At 40.5% G+C, this 23,600-nt stretch overlaps 1 protein-coding gene across 9 annotated transcripts in view; it reads right to left on the bottom strand.

The window, feature by feature from the left end:
- KIAA1958 (KIAA1958 ortholog) overlaps positions 1-23,600 on the bottom strand; it is an 83,172-nt gene that overhangs the window by 36,759 nt on the left and 22,813 nt on the right. The window lies entirely within an intron of this gene.

Genomic DNA, 23,600 nt, shown 5'->3' on the forward strand with positions numbered 1-23,600 from the left:
AAAGTATCTGTGAACTTCTTCTCATTTCTGTGGTTCTGTTTGGAGGCTCTCCCTAACGCCCTCTCTGCTGTGCTTTGTGAACATGACCTGCAAGTCTTGGAGTTACTGTTGTTCTCATTTCACTTTTGTTTTCACATATGCAGAAAAGCCCAGTACATTTTTCCCAGATCAAATGCAGCATTCATGGCAATGGTATACTTCATTTTACTCCTTGTCCTCGTCTACACAAGCATTTTTAGATACAAAATGAACTGTGTCAAGGCTCAAAGACAGCCACACGGTGGCTAACTGCCCCTAGGGAATGTTAAACAAAAATAAACACAAATTACTACCTGCCTACCTAGTTGCTTCTCAATCACCTGTCACCAGTTAGCTCCAGATATCTGTGTTTGCTCTGTGCCAAGGGAGGTGAGGAGGCTGTGTTTCAATGATTTTGCAGCTTGCACATCCCTGTCCCCTCACTCCTATTCACCAGGCAAGGATTGGACTGTGGAAACCAGAACTGGAACTAAAACAGACAAGTACTGCCTATACTTTTGCCCACAAGGCTCCTCCTGGGTTTTTCCACCCCACCCACTGTGAGCCTTTGGTAGGGTCAAGAATGGAGCCAGCATGGGAATTTCTATAAACTTTACAAATTTCTAGGTATTTTTCCAACATCTTTGAAATTAAGCATGGAGGGAATGAATGAACAGGAAGAAGCATATAATTAGGAAAAAAAAATCATGTAAAATTCAAGCTTGATTTTGCAGTAGCTCAAGACAGAGTGCATGCACAGAGAACAACTGCTACAATAATTGAATTCTAGCCCACTCTGCAAGCAGAGATCTCGGAGCATCATCTGCAACACAAAGCTCCTTGCATGACCAGTGCATCTGTGAAGTATAATAAATGCAGAAGGTCCCCAATTTGCAAGTCCTTTGGAAACTGGAGAAGACCTCCTTTTTCAAACATACAACTTTCAAATATCTAAAACTTCTTTTTTGTTATGCTTTGTTATTTGCTTTAAAGCTTTTAAAGATCACCCTTAATGGGAGTCAAAATCCCTGTTTCTTCTAATAAATGCATGTTTCTTCTAAAAGACTAATGAATCCATGTTTCTTCTAAGAGTCATATTCAAAGATATGTACTTACAATGTACCCTGCCACAGAAGAAACACCAAAACATGAGGAGGAACACCATACTCATAGCAAGGCAAAGAAGACAATCTGGAAAGTGAACAGGGGAAAGGAGGGAGAACTAAAGTCAGCAATACAGTCAGAAGCTGCATCAGTGTAAACCTTATGTGGTATCATGGAGCTGCTTAGTCGCCACATAACCAGGAATGCATCCTGGGAAGACAGAAAGCTCAATTTGGCTGAAGGACCACTTTCCCCTTAGGGAAATGAGATAAGGTCTGCCAGAGTCTGACTGCCATGGTCAAGACTGCTTGTGCAGTTACCCAGAAGCACTGCACTGCCAGCTGCAACAGAAGTTGGGAGGGAGGGATTCGTGCCGTAGAAAGCACAGAAAATGCATCATGTCCCTGGTTTTCTGGAGAGTACCCTGTCTGCTCAGTCAGACAGCAGGATCCTGGCTGACAATCTGCTCTTGTTTTCTAAATCATATTTCAGTGATTATGTAAGTTCTTCATTCAGACTGGCAAGATCTGATAAGATGACTCATGCTTAATAACCTGATAACATGATAACTCTGAAATCATACAGTAACATGATGTAGTTTCAATGCGATCTACACCAGTATTTTAACTGCATTATGGAAGTCTTAATCTTCCACAGCATTTTTCTGCAGTTCAGAGCCTACAAAAATCTAAATCAGAGTGAAGCATGTCTGGATGCTGGAAATTCACTGCAGCTATCTGGACGCTCAAGGAAGAATCAAATCTTAAGGCTTTTTTAGATTTTACAACCTCATTTACAATGTACCACTATAATGACTAATGTGGACAGAATGTGTGCTGTGCAAGAAAGTGGTATTATTGCAAAACCATGCCTTGAGATCTGTTAATGCATTAAGGGAACACCATTAGATTGAGGAAAGGCAATATTTTCTATATCCAGAACCAGAGTTTTGCTGTAGTAGATCCATTTGATGACAAAAGGGCAATGAAATATAGCACCACGTAAAGAGTAGCTCTCCTTCATGTTCTAAGACAGGACTTGGCTTAGCTACTTTAATGCTGACAAAATTCTTCCTGATTTTGCACAGAGCAGTAGCAAGAGCCCCTTTGTTATGAGAGGCCCTTGCACCAGACAAGTCCGAGGAGCAATAGCTGTTGGTAGCTGTTCTACAGGAACCCTTTCCTTTATCCCGTGAAAAGAATGAAGACCACTGGGGAGCAGAGATCTGGCTACCTCAACTACATCTTCCCTTTTGGCTCCTTGCACATGAAAGTCATAGAGTGGAGTTTAGGTTAGGACCTTTTGGAAGGTTCCTCAGACTAAAAAGGAATTCTGTGATATGGCTCCCTCAGAAAGGAGGCCAAAAGAGGTGAGGATGCAGTGTAGGAACTGAATGCAAAAAAATGGGATGATGCAGAGGTGTGGAATGGGAAGTGGGTGTCCACCAGCAGTGCCTATACACTGGAACATGGATTTGATGGACTGATAGCTCAGAGAGGGTGATGGGTGCATTTTGTTGTAAAGAAGGAAAAAAATCATGTTGGCATGTCCTCTCACAGAAACCCAGGTAGTTACCAATGGATTGCCTTCCCAGGGTAATCTTAGATAAGCTGATTAACACTAACATGCATCACACATATCTATGTTTGAAATTCTATTACCATTACTGATTATTAGTACTTTCATACTGATTTTATTCAAGGGAGCAATACAGCCAGGACTACATTATCAGTTCTCTTGAGACATAATGCTAAGGTTGATACTACTGAAAATTTTCTAAAAGTTCAAGATTCTCAAATAAAAATACAATGCAAAATTTACTTCTGTTAATTAAAAAAAAAAGTTATAATCAGACAGCTGTATAAAAACTAAAACCTGAATCCTAAAACATTAAAAGACAGGTGTAAAAACACCTGCATTTACTCATTTTACATAGCATGGATTTCAAACCAATCTTATAGCAGCTGAAACCTGACTTTTAAGTGTTTTTATGGAGAAGCAATGTTTGGTCAGCTTCTACATTTAAAAAAACCTAGAAAGCAGTTGGGCACTTCTTTCTCATATTTGCAAAAGAAGCTCAGAATATTTGAAATCTTCTCTGTTTTCAGTCTCACCACTCTGTACAAACTTACTAGGCTATTACTCCATCACCGTCCGAGGGGAAGCATTGCTTCATTTTTTGAAAGACACACATTTCCATATTAAAAGCACTGTGTATTTAAGGTTTGGCCACCATGGTGTATCTAGCTAATACAAGATTTTAGCTAATGGACAATATTGGGCCTTCTCTTCTTACTAGAATTTCTCAAGCCAAATGTTTAGCCTTGATAAATGATAGAGGTCAATAACAGCAGAAATCCCAGTGTAAATTCATCCACAAAGGCAGAGTAGTACTGAATCCTCACAAAGGCCTGCTGTAGTCCCACAGGCCCTGCTAGCCATCAATCCAGGATCACCTGTATATTTCTCTTCCACAAAGTAAGTTGCTGAAGTAAACTCAGCAGGAGCTGCAGCCTTGCCCAGATAGCACCTGAAAATGCTGGAAATTTGGGTGCTCATGCGACAGAGCACCCAAAATCACACCACTGGTAATCACCTTCTCTGCTATCTCCTATGAGAGGACTCCTGCTGACAGTGGAGTTAAAGCTCAGCCTTTTTGACCAGTGTTTGGATTTCTTCACTGATACTGCTAAGGAGGTCATCAAGATGACAAAGGACCAGGACAGACAACCAAAACAGAGCAGTAAACTGTAGGGAATGGGAATAGGTGAGCGCATTTTCTCTGATTTTTGGTTTCTGGAGTACAAAAGTTCCATATCAACTCAAATACTATTGAATTTACTTTCTGCTTGAAACAAAGGCTATGAAGCAAGAAGAAGCAGAAAGAGAGAAAGAAAGCACATAGAAAACAATGGCATCTTATAGGCAAGGTATGAATCAAGTAGTTTACCCAGTTCACCATGGGGAGAAGGGCTTGACTTCCACCTCCAATACCAACTGTATATGGCTCCTTTTGTTTAGAAAGACATGTTTTTAATTGAGTGTCTCTTCAGGACACAGAAGGGCATAGATTACAGAGGAAAGGCTCACAAATCCTGGCAAGTTCTGCAAGCCTGTGAGATAGTTTGGCAATGTCATGTATTCTTAAGCTAGTGAGTAATTTTCCAACTATGCTCATTTCTCGCTTAACACAAACTCTGGATGGTGTCTTCAGGGTAAAATAACCTCTCACCTCAACAAAATCACTATTTTCAACTTATGTAAGCTTATGTTGTTTGTCTGTGATTTTAGCTCTGTAAGAAATAATTTAGAAATAAATAGATATACACAGTAGGAACAAAACAAAACCTTCATGCTAATTTTCCACCTCCACAATTCTAGGATCCCAAATTTTACATAAAGTCAGTAATTTATGTGTAGCAAGTGCCTTCCCTTTTGTGGGTCTCAAAGATTTTGTGCTTATATTTTGGGCTTTCTGAAATCAGTAGGAGCTCTGCTGCTGAATAAGCAGGCTTTACTCTCAATGAACCACAATTACAATTCCTATCAATAACAAGCAGCACCAAGAATGATTTCCTGAGAGAGGGGCTCAGAGGGTAGTAGGAAGAAAATATATTACATTTGTTTCTGGGCAAGTAATGCTGTACTCCATTCAGGAAAATTGTGTGGTTGTCTATCACATTTACTCCACAAGGCTGCAGCTCCTTCTAAGTTGATAGTAAGTGTTCAGGATGCTTTCTTGCCAAGTGTGGCACGCCTTCAGCTGCAGCTGTCATCACCACAAGCCAGTGCAAAGCAGCAAAACCTGTTTGCTGGAGAAACTCCTTCAGCTGTCTGGGAGAGCATTTGAGGGTTTCCTCACCTTTTCATGTGGAAGACTATCACAGGATTAAGAACCTCCCAAGGGCCTGCTTCATTCACAAAGTAAAATGATTCACCCATTGACAGCAGAATTGACTAAGGAACAGTTTGGGGGCTCAATCCTTAATCTCACTGTAATGCTACAGGCACCACTGCTTCTGTTTTTGTAATCTTTTTGCCCAGCACCTACTAAATGGATCTATGTAAGCCCTGCTCTTGCACAGTGTGGCTGAAGGGTCACAGAGACACCGAAAGAGCACCAGGAGAAGCAGGTGAAAAGGGAGCAGAACAGATGGTGCAGGAAACCAATGTGAGCAATGTCTTGTATGTAAGAACCTCTCCTATTACCTACATGCCAAAGACTCAATTAAGCTTCCCGAGACTGACCTATTTCTCACTCTTTTTTCCCCCATCTCATTGTGATTCTTTTGATAATTCCTCAGACATGTTAAATCTTTATCATGAATTCCTGACCAAGCCACCCCCTTCTGCAGGTGCTTCCTGTCATGAGTTTCGTTCCTCAGAAATATAGGCCCGATTTGGTTGTTCTCATTTGCAGAGTATAGAATCACCAGAGAAGGGTACAGAAATGCACAGGACTGCTTCTTCTTGCTGAAGGTTCTTCCTTCAAAGGACCATGTCTGAAAGAGAAGTGACCTTTCTATAGTTCTTGAATGTATCTGCTAAGTTTCTGAGTACCTCCAGCTCCAGAGAAGTCAAATCACTTGGCAGTGCTATGCTTCATCCTTTTTACCCTGTGTCTTCCTTACACATCCTATAAAGGAGATGTTCTGCCATGCTCTTCACAGAAGTTCTGTAGCACTAACGTAGTCCTGTAAAATATCAGCACTCCACGCTGCTTACAACTGAGCAGTGTACTGCTGAACCCAGAAAAGATTTTAGGATTTTGAAAGCACCAAATCCCACTTGCTCAATTCAGTGTTTAGCAAGTGCACCCCTGAAACTTTCTCTCAAATGACACATATCTCATTTTGTGAACAAAGACACTTCTCACTGTGATCTACAACAAAGACCTGAGAGACATCATAGACTCTATGGCTTAACTTAAAAAAACTGTGTTCCTTCAGACTGACATATGAAATCAAGTTTTAGGACTAGCAGTTCTTCAGACTTACACACTATTAGATGTACTGTCCAATGACCATTGGGTTAGTGAGCAGAGAAAAGTGGCGAGAGCAAACATTTTCAGTTGTACTCATGTCTTTCTGCACCTCCACTAGCAGGTGACAAGCAACAATGATGATCAGTGCAAAATCCATCCTGGATTTCCAAGCACTTGGAAAACTGTGTAACTGTGATTTGTGTGAATTTGGCTCTACCTTCCATTGGGTCTGACACTGAATTTTTCCACATCTTCAAACAAAACCCGTCCTTTTCATAAAGTATCTTTTAAGAGCAAAGGCAAAATGCATGTTTCCATTTCTAATATTTTTACTGTTGCACTGTTCCTCACACCTTGAAATCAGGTAGGACCACTGTTGCACAGAAAGAAACAGCTGTTGTGGTGCAACCAAGCTATCCACCCTCAAATTTGCTTAGAAGAACTTAATATCCACTGAAACGAAGACTCTGTTAAGTGGCCATTGAACAAGGTCAAAGATGCCCTATCTGTGAGGCTGGACTTGCCCAGTGAATAATGTCCCTGCAACCACTTCCCTTGATGGATGAATTTTGGACAGGCTAGAAAGATGGGCTGAGGCCAGTTGTATGAGGTTCAGCTAGACCAAATGCCAGGTCCTGCACTTTGGCCACAACAACCCCATAGAGTGCTACAGGCTGGGGGCAGAGTGGCTAGAAATTTGCCCAGTGGAAAAGGATCCAAGGATGTTGGTCAACAGTGTCTGAACATGAGGCAGAATATGCCCAGGTGGCCAAGAAGGACCATGGCATCCTGGCCTGTATCAGCAATTGTGTGGCCAGCAGGACCTGAGTAGTCCCTCTGTACTGGGCACTGGTGAGGCTGTGCCTCAAGTGCTGTGTTCAGTTCTGGGTCCCTCACTACAAGAAAGACTGAGGTGCTGGAGCATGCCCAAAGAAGGGCAAAGGAACTGAGAAAGAGTCTGGAACATAGGTCTGATGAGAAGCAGCTGAGGGAGCTGGGGCTGTTTAACTTGGGGAAAGGGAGTCTCAGGGGAGACCTTATCACTACAATTCTGCAACTCTGAAAGGAGGGTGTAGCCAGGTGTGTTTGGTCTTTTCTTCTAGACAACTAGCAAAAAAATAAGAGGACATAGCCTCAAGCGGCTGAGGTTGGACATTAAGAATTTCTTCACAGAAAGTGGGACTAAACATTGGAATGGGCTGCCCTGGGATGTGATGGAGCCACCCATCCCTGGAGGTGTTTAAGAGAAGATTGGATACGGCACTTAGTGTCACAAGTATTGTACTTGATGGTATCAGAGGTATTTTTCCAACTAACTGATTCTGTGATTCTCTAATTTTAATTTCTGTTTTTTTAAAAGCCCAAACTGATGAAAATATGCCTCTACACTCACATAATTCTTTAATCATTTTTTACCTCAGTCACCAGTACTTAATCCCTTTAGTAGTCCAGATTCTCTTGCTTTGAGTTCACATTTTGTCTACCAAAAATTAAAAATAAAAAAAAGACCTCTTGCTCCATTTTTCTCAACCCAGTATCTCTTATAAGTGTTAGAAATTCATGCCTCCACTTTTAATGACTCCAACTCTCTGTTTTACACACTCAGAGCAAGTTGAGCAGGATGCTGAGGTAACAACAGCAATACAATTTTCCAGAGGAAAAAAATGGCCCTGGTTTTGCTTTTGCTAGAAGTGGATCTTGCAATAACCAAGCAGGGATTTTCAGGTACACCAGTACTCAATGAAGAGTCTCTGGGATAAAACAAACAAAAATCATAGCGACAGGGAACTCTGCATCCAGTCATCACCTTAATAGTTAAACAGCTCTGCTGCAGCAGTTCCAGGGTGAAAATCTGATATTCAGTATGCCTCCTCCACTCAATATGAGTGTGAAAGGCAACATCAGCATAAATGTGATGGTGACAACAGTGTACATTTATACACCATGCAACCAGCACTACAACACAAAGGAGTACTTCAGAAGATGCCTGTGCATCAGGATTAGTAAAACATAGCAGGGAGTTTTACTGTAGCCTCAGGTAAATCTTGGCTATCTCTCATGTTTTATTATCTACATATTCAGCAAAGACATTTTTAAAGAAAGAACACATCTTCTGGGAAAGCATTTCTGAAAAGTATTTATCAATTATAAGATTTTAAGGTCCTGAGCACTTGAAAAAAAATAATCTGTATTTTACTGATGTTACCAGGGAACTTATCTATCATGGATTGGTTATTTTGTGTTGTTTATTTAATTTTTTTCAAAAATTGCATCTGCCTTCACACCATTTTTCATGATAACCTGAGACTAAAACTGGATTATATAAAAAACTCAGCTTATATGTCTCAGCTTGCAGTTCAGAATCATTCTTTAATGGAGAAATCGCACCCCATGTTTGGAAAATGTTTAAGGTATAGCCTTTCCTGAGTTTACCACAAAGCGTATGTACCCTCTCTAGCTTTAGAATTACAGCTAGAAGAATCAAGCACACACAGCCTGAAGGCAAAATGTTTTCCTTGGCTCTTTGTTTTCCTCGAAATTATATTAAGAGAAAATCTGCACATGATTTACTGAAAAGAAAACAGAAATATTAACACTGACTCGCAGAAAAATTATGAGGATGAAACATCTCCATCTTCTTAGAGGGAAACCAATGCCTTCAGTTCCAACCCAAACAATTTAACTATTCCATGCTATTCCTCACTTGCAAACATGAGCAGCTTCCGAGAATGAAAGGTTTTACTGTGCCAGATTTTATTTGTAATTTTTATTTGTTGGATTTTTTTTCATTTCAGAGCTTTTCTAAACCAGTTGAAAATTGGAATAGTGCTACTATAGCAATACTGAAAACATGCATTACTTGGATAAAAAGTGCCAGTGAAATGACACTATTAACCACCTATAAAAAATTGAGGTTTTTTTTCCCAAAGAAATTAGAAAAATTGTAGAAACTCTGCATTTCTGTGTAAGGATGAAACTTCACTTCCTTTACTAGAATTGAAAGGTTTCGGTTTTTCCTTTTTTTAACACAGAGGTGTTTTTTGATGTTAAATTATTCTCCTAGGCCTTATTTCTCAGCAAGAAAAACATTCTGAACTGTCTTTACAGCGTGCTTTTTGAAGTATCAACAATTGTTGTTTTAATTGAACTACTGGCATCACTCTGAGGTCCTGTCCTGCAGCTGCTTTTAAATTTTTTTTAAAATACACCCCAGTCTCAGAGAAAAGAGTTGCTCTTTGCCAACAATTTTGAAAAAAAGACAAGAAACTTAAAGATAGCAGCTTATTCCATATCCAACTGTGCATAACAGATCATATGCAACTGAGTCCCTAATAAAAGTTCCTAGACCTTATGTAGAAAAAACAGTGATATAAAAGCTGTGCTAGAAATGAGCCAGCAAGGATTTGCATTCAAATGTAAGCCAGACAAAAATACAGGGTAACATCCTGTAACCAACAGCCAGAGGACAAAAAGAATAGAAATGCTTCAGTCAACTATGTACCAAGTTTCCATTTATCCCTAGAAACATATCTACCTGTGTGCCTAGATAACATAATATCACTCATCAACTGAGATGAAAGTGAAAATTAAACTAAGGTTTAAAACAGATTATATTTTAAGGTTACTGAGATGAGATCCCTGAAAGTATGCAGAGATTGGTGCCTCACAATGCTTACCCACATACAGGTGAGGGGTTGGTGGCAATCCTACAGAACAAGCAACCTGACCTGCTGTTCTCTTGATGAAGAAGATGAGGAATGGGACATCCAGAGATTTAAGAGCCTGAGACCACCCAGGCCACTCTGCATGCCACCCCAAAGACTTGCAGGTCTGAGTTCAGTGGGGCTGGAGCTATGGAGGCTTCAACAGCTACACATGAACAGCCCTTTGACACTGTCAAAGGGCTCAGTCAACCCAGGCCTCAGTTCTTACAAGCATTTATGTAATAAAAAGCACTGAATGGCATGTTCAGAGGTCTGTGTAAACTAAACATCTATAAAATCTGACCCTGAGGATCTGAAAACCTAACAAAACTCTTAACTAGGCAAGTACTGGAGCTCTGGCCAAAAGAACTAAATGCATGTTGTCAAGCAAGCACAGTTCTTATTAACATCAGTGCAGGATTTGGCATGCACAACATGTAGATTTAGGGAAGGTGCATAATTAAGAAAGAAAGAGAACTCCAGAATATTCAACCGGCATGCAAAAGACTTTGGAAGAAGAGCTCTACCTATACAGAGGACTCTCAAGTCTCACAAACCATCATTTATATCCTCTTAGAGATTCAAAACCCGAACTGTAGCCTTTGGGTAACTGAAATTCAAAACAACATGCTACATACACTGCTGAATGTTTGGCAAAGTAAGTGAAAACAAGACTCAATAAATCACAGGACCGGTAAAGTGGAAGCAGGTGTGAAAGAAAAAATGTTCATATATGGTTGGATGTATTGTTACATACTTGCATCACAAATCTCCATTAACCTGTGGATGCCCTACTCCTGGAAGTATTCAAGGCCAGGTGGGATGGGGCTTTGAGGAACCTGATCTAGTGAGTGGCATCCCTGTCCATGGCAGAGGGGGCTGGAACTAGATCTTTAAGTCCCTTCCAACTCAAGGCATTCTATGATTCTGTGATTCATTAAAGTCTGTTATGCTTTATTAGTACTGGACTTATTGCATAAAAATGGATGAGGAAATTATTTCCAAAATTACCCATTTCTGTTCATACTGGTTAATTTCATTAAAGTGAAAAACGGCTCTAGACAAAATGCATGCTAGTATAAACAACTAAATAAAACCAGTTTCAAGCAGGATAGGAATTTATTGTAAGGTATGTGTATACCAAAGCAAACCTTTAACTTTCAAGAAATGCATCCTGACAAACTTCTTAGTCTTCAGAAAGATGATTTTTTTAAAAAATAAAAAATATAAACTTTTCCATGTGTGATCCTCCCCTCCTCTCTCCTCCACTACCCTCCCCTTCCAAATTACATAACAGACAATCAACCAAAATATTTCTTAAAATACAGAAAGAAAGAAAAGAAAACAGCAGGTGTTTTACTATACCAACCTGACCATGTTTCTAACTAATTCTTTCTTGTGGTTTCATTTAGTCCAGCCTTTGACTAGAATTAGTAGAAAATATACAGTCTTTCCTCATTCAAAAAAAAAAAAAAAAAAAAAAAGGGAAAAAACCCAACAACCCAACACACCTTTATCCCACAAAAAATACAGTCTGAAGTGTCATACTGTATAGGCATTCCAGGGACATTGATATCAATATCTCACTTCTTCTAACTCTCTCTAGATATGAATAACCTATCATTTATGCCAAACACTGAAAAACATGCCAAGAACAACTAAGGATCATACTGTGAGAAACACAGAGCTTTCTAACATACTAATTATTAATCTAATCTTTGAAAACATTTTCTACAAGGACATGCACAGATTTGATCCTCATTCATTCAACTGTGCCATGGAGCATATTTGCATTTAAAACCAGTCAGATCTCTTACATAGACATCTGGATATTTCGTGTTTGAAGAAATAAAACAGAAGCTAGAAGAGCTATTTTAGAATTATAGTGAGGAATGACACAGGGTCTTATTTAGAAATTAGAACTCAAAATGAAAAGGAAAAAAAGGTGAAAAAGAACATGCTGACATTTATACAGGATGTAAGTGTACTGAACTGCCCATCACCAATTTTCTTAAATTTCTGCTGACATTTTTTCAATTGGGTTTCACTGGTAGGAAGAGTTGAGTGAAAAACAGTTGAAACTGGAGGTTTCATTTCCTCTCAGAAAGACTTGTTTCAGTCAAAACTCCTGATTATTTACTAGTATGTTGAGTCCAAAACAGAAAAATCTGTACTGTGAATTCTTGTATTGATGCTTTGCACCGCTCTTGAGGTGTCTGAAAACAGGCCTGGTTCCTTATTGTGGCGGGATAGAATATAAGAAAATAAAGATAGTGCAGAAAGTAATCTCACCCCTAAGGAGTTGCAGCTGGGCCAATTACCAAAGATTAGGAACAGGCCTGACTTTAACTGGCCACAGATGTAACCAATGAGAAGAGTGCTATAAAAGAGTGGGTTGGCTGGTTAAGAATGAGCTGGAGTCAGTTGGTGATTTTGTGTGGAAGAAAGTCAGTACTCTGAAGAGTTGCCTGTGAGAAAACACCAAGAAGGTATGACATGTTTGTGATAAGGAGACAACAGTATGGAACTTTTGCAATAAGATGATAACACCTTCTAGTTGTGAAGTGCTATGACTGAGATACAGCTGAGGAGGCCAGCAGTAAAAATTACTGCCACCAAACTCAGCACTGATGATGTTGTCACCTCTCTCTAGATAGCAGCACTTCTGGATTTGCCAAGGCAAGACATCCTCCAATGCTTCTGCAAACTGTCAATAGTGGAGCAACCTCAGAAAGAAGTCAGAGGGACAATTATCCCTTGCCTTGCACCATATCTGGGTCTGGAGCTCAGTTTCACCTTGTTTTGCACTGACAGTATTTCACCTTTATCTGCACATATCTCAGCAGTCAGTGTCATACATACAAGGCAGGGGAAAACAGAATCCTCCAGATCTGAATGCAGTTCCTCTCATTTGTTCACACATACTTCCACCTGCCCAATTGCAAATAAAAGGTATATGTTTGCACTAAAAATAAATATTGAAGTGCTGACTGAGTATTACCACTGACAAATGTCCCTGTTATGTTTAAACTCCAAACCTTTCTGATGCTGTCAGTGTGGTCTAAGGTTTCAATAGCATTTGTGTGAGACTGCACTGAAGCTTGCTGAAGAGCAAGCTTGCATCTCCAGCCACAGTCCCGTGATGTGTACATAGCCAAAGACAATGCTATGAACCAGTCCTTAGCAAAGCAGCCCCTATGTGGGGACTTTGCTGGTGTGCCAAATGGAAGGACATATTTCGCTTACTGTCCTGGGAGGTTCAACATGCCACTGTCCTGACTAGGCAGAAGGTTGGGCACAATTTCTGACTCATGATTTTCTGCAGCAATAGAAAAAGAAATTCTGCCACACACAGGAGGTGAACACAGTTAAGTGTCGTAGGACAGACAAACATGTTGTTCCTTGGGTCATTTACATTATAGACAAGATGATCTTTCTACAATTGCCTTTTAAAATTTAACCATTTCATTAGAGCAGAAATGCAAGTACTGAAATGTTGCTTCTGATGAAGCATGAATGCTGGCACTTCTGTAACTGTTCTGCTTTTTAGCCATGTAACTGCATATGTCCACAGAAAAAATGGCCCAGAAACAAAGCACTCAAAGGCTTACAAAACACAAAACATCTGAGAAGTCTGAGCAACCAAAATTACATTTGCAAAGGGCAAACTCCACGGTTTTGTAAAGCCCAGCAGCAGCACGAGACCAAACTGAACAGCTCTGTTCCCCCTGTAAACGTCTTTTATGAAACTGCTTTTAGACCAGTTAAAAACATGAAGTAGGTCCTTCAGTTTGGCCCTCTGAGATGGAAGTGTGTCCACCTTTGTTAAAACCAGGTTTCATTGCAAGCTGCACCATAGCACACTACAGAGGAGTCTATTCCCATGGTTGTTAAAGCAAGCAAAATGCTGAGGGATATGAAGAGAAATTTAGGCTACTTGCTGTCTGCCAGACTGGAACAACTAGACTTGCAACTATGCAAACAAAAATAAAGCTTCTCACAGCATTTTAAAAGGCCTGTGTTTAGAATAGCTGTGCAATACAGGGATAAATCTGCCAAAGACAAAAAGGGAAGAAATTAAAATCTCTTGGCTGTACAGTTTTGGAAGATGATAGATAGGGAAAAGGCACTCAAAAGATGTCTCTCTCTGCAGCACAGCTGTGCAAGTTAAACATTTCATAGCTTAAGAGCACTGTATTTGGTAACTAGTTTTTTTGGGTTTTTTTTTAATGTAAAGCTTCTGGTTATTCTCATCCAGAGTCCAGTCCTACAGATTAGGCAAGATGGACAGTGTGGAGCAAGGGGAAGGAGGGCAGCCTCTGGGACAAACAGACCATGTGGCAGGCAGGATTGGTTCTGTGCCAGTAACTAGAAGTGATACCTGAGCCAACCATGTGAAGATACAACACATGCAGAAGAAACCCTCTCTGACATTGCTCTCCAGTGCAGATCACTCAGGCCAGTGGCAACAGGCATGGGAAAATACCTTGCCACTTAGGCAGATGGTGCTTGGTGAGACTGACCTGCTCACCTGGGCAGCTGCAAATGCTTATCACTCAAACATGGAGCAAATCTGAACAACAGCCACCACTGGGCAGCACCCACTGATGGGGCTGTATTTATTAGCTTCATGCTTTACAAACAACCAGGTCACTTCCTTTACTTAGGGAGTATTTGTGAAGCCAGTAATGTACAACGTCTATGGCACCAGCAGTTAACATTAGGAAAAGACTGATTTAAGAAATGAATGTAAGCAAAAGACTACCACAATCCCCAAAACACACACACATATATATATATATTTAAATGAATGTCCATAAAAAAGACAAGTGGCAATGTCTAAACCACTGCACTTAGCTTCTCAGTGAAACAGAGCAGTGCTGTCATCTGCCTCTGCTTTAACAAGTGCTTCCACAGAAAGTTAAAGACTAACTTTAAAAATTTATATTAAGAAATACACTCGTAACCCAGATGTTTAAATCAAATACTTACTGCTAGTTTCAGCAAAGGTCACACATGCCTGTAACTTTCTTAATTCTTTCTCATAGCATCTGACTGCAATGATTTGTAGCCAATATTTGTAGCAGTTTTACCATTCAGCATAAAAGCATGCAGAAATCTAGATCCATCCAGAGGGACTGGTAAAAGGTATTGCAAAGGTTTCCAGCATGGTTCAATTTCATCAGCTTCCTTCAGCCCCTGCACATGCTGCTGCTATGCATGTCACTGCCAAGTGGCATTCCCAGTTGACAGTCATACACCAGATCCTGAGTGATGCACAGTGAGGGCATTCACTTGATCTTCCTTGTACCTTCCCATTAGTGGCATGCTAAATTCCTTTGCACTAAGGTTAACAAACAAGATGTAAATCACCAGTGTGATAGTTTGCAGAGGTTTGAAAGCAGAGGGGATTTTGGTCAGGTGCAAGAGCTGGAGCAGCATGTGTTCTCCTTGCTATGCATCACAGAGTGAGAGTTGGGAGCTGTCTTGGTGAGCCTGGCATACATAGATGCCTGCAAAATTAAATTCACAATCCTTTTAAAGCATTCCAAACCACCCTTATGACAGAAAAATCAAGACTGCCCTTTATGGCAGTTTCTAGAAAACATACTCTGTTAACTGTGAAACATAAGCTGGCAACCAGACAGGCCAAGGGTTTTATTTACAGCAGCAGTTCCTGAAAAACTGCTCTCTCCAGCAGTCTCAGACTTCCCACCCACAGCCCACTCAATCCCCAGCATGCACATCAGCAACCTTTATGAACACAAAACAGAACAAAAGAGGATTTTGCCAGAACAAATACTGTCTTGCTAGAACTGTCCACCCAGTTACTCTGTACTCCTGTAGCATAACAAGCAAATACATCCCGTAAGAAAGAGCAAAATAACTTTCTGCCAGCAAAATGTAGGTAGGTATATTGTTTTGCATGGACAAACCTGGTGGCTTGCAGGCTGCAAGTGCAGTAGAGTGCATAAGGTTCACATGCACTACACACATCAAGCTGCATTTCGTGAAGAACATCATGCAGCACCAGGTATTGCTCATTTTTAATTTTGCACTGCCCATTTTTAATTTCTGCTGTTTAGCTATAGCCCCTTTCTCCTGAAGATATCACTAAGACACCAGGATCAAAAAGACACTATTGAATATTGCTCTCTCCTCTTACTAGGAAGACACTATCGCTTTAACCCTGTCTGTGGGGAAGGGTTTTTGTGTCTTATTTCCACCACAGGGGTAGCTGCATGAACAGTGAACAGAATCAAGACAGACTATTGCAAACTGCACCATTTCAGAGGAAACTGTAGTCTCCTGTCCAGAGAATCTGATTCAAAATTTGGTTTTCTCTTGAGAGATTTATACCAAAATACAGTAAGGTCCTTCAGGAAACACCAATCCTGAGCCACATGGCTTTTGAGGAAAACTCAGTTTTAAAGTTCCACCTCATCCTCCTATCTTAACACCACCGTGGCATGTAATCACCTGATTATCTGGTGCACTGGATAGTTTCTCCCATCAGATTATCTCTAACTTGAGGGACTGGAAACTTCTTTGTATTTTTTGAGCTGCTTTCATCCTTCTCTCATTCTTCTTCTGAGGATATTACTCACACCTATTCTGCAGAGTTCTCAAGCAAAGTAGATATTCAAAACTTGAGGCTTTTTTCCCTCCACAGTATATTCTGATAATGAACTACCAACACTTGAGCCAGCAGTGCCCTGGCAGCCAGGAGGGCCCCGTGTCCTGGGGTGCATCAGGCACAGCATCACAGCAGGGCAAGGGAGGGGATTGTCCTGCTCTGCTCTGCACTGGGGCAGCCTCACCTCGAGTGCTGGGGGCAGTTCTGGTGACACAGTAAGACACAAAGGTAATGCACAGCATCCAAAGAAGGGCCATGAGGACGGTGAAGGTTTTGGAAGGAAAGCCATATGAGGAATGGCTGAAGTTACTTGGTCTGATCAGCCTGAAGGACACTAAGGGGAGCCCAATTGTGCTTAAAATTTCCTCATGAGAGGAAGCAGAGCAGCAAGTACTGATTTCTTCTCTGTGGTGACCAGTGACAGGACTCAAGAAAAAACATGAAGCTGAGTCAGGGGAGGTTTAGGTTTGATGTTAGAAAAAAGGTTCTTCACCCAGAGGGTGGTCGGGCACTGGAAGAGGTTCCCCAGGAAAGTGGTCACAGCACCAAAACTGAGAGTTCAAGAAGCGTTTGGACAATGCTCTCAGGCACATGGTGTGACTCTTGGGACATCTTGCACAGGACCAGGATTTGGGCTCAAATATCCTTGAGGGTCCCTTCCAACTGACATATTCTGATTCTGTCAGTCTATGAAAACTATCTTCCTGCAGTTGCTTGCCCTCAGAGCACAGAAACACTAGTTTCTTACAGCAACTGATCATAACTGCTGCCTTTCATTGTCTTGACATAAAATACTGGGACCATTACACACTGCAGCCAAGCACTAAATGCAAACCATGCTTTTTTAATGCCAGAACTACAGCCTTAGCAGAGAAAGCAAATTATCCAGAAAAACACAAGCAAAGGAGTGGTTTACAAAATAAAAGCTTTTCTCAGGCAATTCCTATACAGAAAGTCCAGACAGCATCTCCCTGCTCTTCTAATACCAGGCAGATTGTGTGAGTATCAGGTGTCTGCTCTACACTTCTATCAGATACAATAAATAATACACAACTAATGCAGAATATCAGTTTCATTCTGTTCCTGCTTACTGCATGCATTACCTTATCTCTAGCTGAATGCAAAACATCTGCCCAAACCCATCACTGGAGACTGAATTAAATTTCCTTGGCAGTAATATTATTATATATGCAGCATATATACCTAGTGCTGCCTTTTCTATTTTCTATCTTAAGCATCTTGGAAATGTAAAAGCAATTCAATTTGTAGCCTACTCAAATACTTTCTACTAAATAATCTAATGGGTCAAACCATGTGAAAAATGGTAATGTCTCTTTCTTTTGTCAGTCCTCTGACAGAAACCAGGAAAAGAAATACATCCCACACAACAAAACCAAGGCATTGTTTCTCAAATAGCGTGTCACATTAGCAGAAATTTTACTTTGACATCCTCCAGAATTCCCAGTTCCTTATAGTATAATTATACATTCAGTGAAAGTGCTACACTTCTATTATTTTTGAGAAAGTATCTTGCACAAGTAAAGTATAATTAAAAGTAGTGCAGCATTTAACATAAATAAAACCAGAAAGGATCACATTTGAGCAACAGTCACAAGAAAAAACTGCTGGACCACTGATGGCTATAAGAGTCTTTCAAAGTGGTCATTAAGCAGAGACAAAAGGTGAATCAAGCAGATGAAAATGACCTATTTAACTTAATTTACTTGACATTCAATAAAACTTCAACAATATGCCTCTTGCCTTGGGGAGAATTAATTCTCACAAAAGCATTATGCAACAGGAACAGCGGACCTTCCTGATGCATGAGCAGCACCTTCCTGCCAGAGGGCTCTGCCATAAGTCATGGGGCCTGTGCTGGATTTGGGCCAGGTAGAGTTAATTTTCTTCACAGTGGCTGGTAAGGGGCTGTCTTCTGCATCTGTGCTGAACACAGGGTTGATAATATAGAGATGGTTTTGTTATTGTGAAGTACTGAGTCCTTGAACAACAGGCCCTGAGCAAAAGCTGACCTCTAGATGAACCTCGTAACCAACTGTTGTATGATATTTGTATCCGCTCATTAGCAAAATATGCATGATCATTAGCATTATAATATTTGTATCCTCTCATTAGCAGAATATGTTGTGTGATAAGAAGGAATTTATCTTTTTGTGTTTAGAGGCCAGACAAGGCCATGAAATCAAACATCTGGTCTCATTTGGAGGTATATGGTCAAAGCCAACTCCCTTGGTTCCTCCTTGAGCCCTGGCAGGTTTTGGGTAGAACCCAAGAGGATGAAACCTTATGTTTCCACACTAGAAGGTACGTAAGATTGCTTATTCCACAATATAAAAGCCACAGCAAATTATACTATAAGGAACTCTCACAGCAAAGATGGAAACCTCGCTTACAAGTGGACACACTGTGTAGGATTTCCCAATTACCAGGAGTGGCTCTCCAGTCTTTCACTGTGACCAGGACTCCCCAGCTGATGTGTGGATCTGGATGTTGGTAAAGTACCAGGGTAACCAGTGATGTATCTTTCTTAATCACTATAGGCAATCTTTTGTAGTAATGGTTAAGTGTATTGCTTAGCTTATCCTTTTGTAATCCTCTGCTGTGTTGAACTACAGTAAATTACACTTCTTCCTTAAAGTTGATGTATGTGTCTGTTGTACTGACCCCGCCCACTGGCAAAATGTATTGCTGAGCGGGGCTTACACAGAGCCAAGGCCTTTTCTTGTTTGTACTTCCACACTGGTGAGGAAGTTGGGAGTGCATGGGAGGTTGGGAGGAGACACAGCTGGGACAGGTGACCCAAAGTGACCAAAGGGATTTCCAGACCATGTGACATCATGCTCAGTACACAGAGGTGGAGGGAAGAAGGAGAAAGGGAGGACCATTTGGAGTTGATGGCATTTGTTTTCCCAAGTAAGCATTACAAATGATGGGGCCCTGCTCTCCTGGAGATAGCTGAACACCTGCCTGCCTGTGGGAAGTACTGAAATAATTCTTTGTTTTGTTTTCCTTGTGTGTATGGCTTTTGTTTTCCCTATTAAACCACCTTTATCTCAACTCCAGAGTTTTCCAGCTTCTATACTTCTGATTCTCCCCCCAGTCCCACTGGTGGGGGAGTGAGCTAGCGGCTATGTGAAGGTTTTCTGCTGGCTGGGGTGAAATCATGACCAGGGACTGGGTCCAATCCTCCCAGTTGATGGTTGGCTGTGAGGAGGCTTTTACAGCAGCCAGTACTGCACACCTCTGCTCAAACAGTACCAGAAACACTTTTCCTGGGATACCCGCCCTGGATGAAAAGTACAAGACCACAGGAAACTCATTGCACCTACAAACTGCAGTGTATAAATCTGACAACACACAAAAACCGCAGATAAGTGTTAGGCTCCTCCACACAAAATCCCTGGTCCCTCTGCACAGCCAGGATGTTCCCATCTATTACCCCCCACCCCCTATTAAGGCTACTAAAGGCTGCCCTAATTATATGAAAATATTTGTGTGGTACCATCAAGGCAACCCTGTGTGTCCTGAAAGCCTTCCTACTGACTTGCCAAGTCAGTCTCCAAACCTTGATAATGACACCTGCAGGGGCCAGGGCAGAGTTTCATTTAAACAAAGACTCCAGTTCCTTCCTCCCCACAGGAGTCTCCAAAAAGTAAACAAACAAACAACACACAAACAAACTCCAGCTCAAGTGAGAAAAAAAAAAAAGATTGGCAACTCCCTTGGAACACGTTAATGAAGATACTGCCCAATGGCCATTGGTTGTGGAATAAAGGGCATTTGATGAAAAGGACAGACATAATCTAATAGTACAAATTTACCCCAGCTATGCTGAAGGGAACAAGAAAACTTATCTTCCAACACAGTGCAATGTAGTCAAGTAGTGAAATTCACAGGTAGAGGTAGACAAGGAAAGAGACCAAACTGCTAATGTCCACATGTGCTCACTCAGACTTTCTGCTTTTTCATTGTACTGGGACAGTGGGAGTGCATCAATAGTAATGAAGTAAAACAGAGAGCGATCTTCTTTGCTCTCACCTTGTTGAAAGGCATATTCCTCATGCCCCATGTGGATCTCATAGCTGCAGACAGGGCACCAACATCAGGGCAGAGCCACAAGGGGAACTGCTGCAAAACCAAAACCTTCCACTGACGGAGCAACTTCCCCTCCACAGGGAAAAAAAAAATAAAATTGATCCCTCAGGACCAGTCCTGAGACTTTAAAATGCACACATCCATGATGAATTTATACCTCTTTGTTTCATAAAGCCTGCTGAAGTGGTTCCAGGTTTTTACCTCCCCCATCTTCACAGTATTAGCCCATGTAAATACTCCTGCACCAGTTAAATGGTGTGTAAACTAAGCTAATCAAACACAGGCAAACTGTTTAATCAGTATTTAGGAGGTCAGCAGAGGTGACACAGTTTTAGAAATGCCTGACTGGAAAGAGGTCACTTAGCTTTACAGAGTTAACTATCCAACAGGAAAGCACTGAATGTTAACACACACAAACACAAAATGCAGTGGTTATTCATGCATATCTTTGATATGTGGATCCGAGCTGCTATTTTTCTTTGACTCCTGGCTAGACCAAAACAAATTTTGGCCATCTTTATGAGACTGTTGAAATGCATACAGCAAACACAGCATGTTAAAGAATTGCAGTATATTGAAGAGAGCTCAATTTAAGTGCAGAATGTTACTTGCAAATAAGAGGCCAGGTGAATAACCAACCTCCATATAAACTACCTTCTGCTGTATTTCAGTAATGCTTCACTATATCGTGGAGCTGTTGCAAAACATGACTTATGTGCAATGCTCAGTATAATGTATTCTCTTGCGGTCAAAAACAAATGGTAATCCAAACTTATAATTTTTTTTCCTCTACCAGGCCACCTTTTTTACTTCCATACATGTGACTGCCTTGCTAAGAAACACTCCTGTACATTGCTATATTGAAATCAGTCTCATTATTTCCAAATAGATTATTGAACCAAAGGAATAAAGCTAACTGAAGAATAGATTATTCAACAGGGAAAAATAAAAAAAAAAAAACCAACAACAGGAAAAAAATGCTTAGAACTTAATTATCTAGTAAAACTTGTAAACACTAATTGACCAGTGTTTCTGTATCTGAGTGGTTAACTCACCTGCATTTTGCTGTATAGTACTATGATGTCTAATATGTTACAGGAATGAGCCCTTAGACTATTTATGGTGAGACAAAGGGAAAAAAATCTACCTTCTGTGTGTTTGTGCATATTGCATTTGTAGTTTTCTAGCCTTCTTCACTCACCCTTACAATAGCTAACTTCTGTTCCTCAAATCAACACAAATTTGTGAAAACAGAATATCTGACCCAGGTCTGCCCAGGCAAAAAGTCTTTGTCACTAATATTTCAATCAAATCATACTGCCTGTTCAGCAAACACTTGGCACTGTGCCTGATTTTTAGGCTGATGCCAAACAGGTCAGACAAAATCGGTGGAATACTACATTGCTTGCTTAATTAATAATACTGAGTTCAGACAAAATTTGTCATTTATGGGGTTCTTAGCTGTACACTGCTATGAAGCAAAGCTGTGTACAGAAAATGGAATTTAACTGAAAGATGTTGTGGACACAAGTTATCTGCATGAGGTTTTTTTGCATGTCTTGGCTTGGAGGCACTAATTTTAATCTTGTAAAGAGAACCTACATTGAAATACAACTTGAAATCTAGAAGATTTGGAAAATATCCACCTGCCAGTGAATAGTTAATAATAAATCATTATAAACACAAAACACAACACTTCTTTTTAATTTGCTTTTTTCCACAATAGTTATAGTAACAGCACTTTTGGAAGCCAGAGATGGAAATGTTAAACTTGAATGGTTTGAAATTAAGTCATCAGCACTCGTCAAGTCTGGTAAAATTGCTAGGATACGCATATCTGGCAGAGACTGTGCCACTTTACGGAACAGTTTCAATTGCAATTTACTTGTTACACAATAAATGTTTGCCTCCTGGGTTTAAAAAAATTAACACTGGCACTGTAAGAGCTCAGTTTTTAAAAGCACACTCTTGTTTTTATAGTTACAGATCAGAAAGTTAAAAAAAAAGAAACCAGACATCATTCTTGCCCCTGACAGAGCTAAAAAAAGACAGTATGAAATCTAAATTTTGAACAGGAAATACTCACTTTCTTCATTAACATGAAAAAAGGGAGACTCTATAAAAAGCTTTCAGTTACAACAAAATCTGAGCAAATATTTAACCTCAGAGTGAAGAGTGGCATGACCTGGTATGACTGTGGACTGCCATAGGGGACAATCCACATGATGGAAAACAGAAAACATTCCACTGCATGAGTAGCTGGGCATCTCCTGTACAAAGCCAGCTTAACAGCAAGGATCAAAATCTGACAGATTAAATAAAAAAGAAAAAAAAGTGCCAGCTTCTACATTTTGAGACAGTTCATTAATTTTTTTTTTCCATCCTGCAATATTTTGCAAATTCCAAGCTATGACATTTGGAGTGTTACCAGCTAAAATATGCTGGCTCCTTATGGTGTGTTGCAGCAGATTTTGCAAACTATCACAGGGCGATGAGGGTTTTCTCTACAGCTTTGGGAGAACACTTGTAACATAAATACACCCTCTCCCCTCTGTACTTAGACTGCAAAGATACCAGTAGTATAGAAATTACAGTCTGTGACTTCTGGTTTAAGGTGAGGAGACAAACAGAAAAGTTACACTGCAACACCAAGTGCATACCAAAAGCTAATATTTTCCTAATTTTGGGAAAATATTAGCTCTCTCATTCTAGAAACTTGCTATGCACAACTGCACAGAAGTACCTGCTGTAGTGTAAATACCATGCCAGTGTGTGATTCAACAAAACAGAGGCGGTTTCTCACTGTTCCAGTGCTTTTCTGCACCAGCATATCAGACATCATTACTGTGACAAGGACAAAGCTGAAGATATGCCAATTGAGAAGTGTTTTCATTTCACCACAATGTTTTCCTCTTTATGCCACTGACATACATTCCTCTGCACACCTATTCCCATATTACACTGGCTAATGAGCTTGTTTTGATGCCCTGACCTTCCCTCCTACCCCTCCTACCAAAATTGTTCTCCTGTCCCATCCACA

This window comes from Passer domesticus, chromosome Z (genome assembly GCF_036417665.1).
Source record: "Passer domesticus isolate bPasDom1 chromosome Z, bPasDom1.hap1, whole genome shotgun sequence".
In the NCBI taxonomy this organism is placed as follows: domain Eukaryota; kingdom Metazoa; phylum Chordata; class Aves; order Passeriformes; family Passeridae; genus Passer; species Passer domesticus.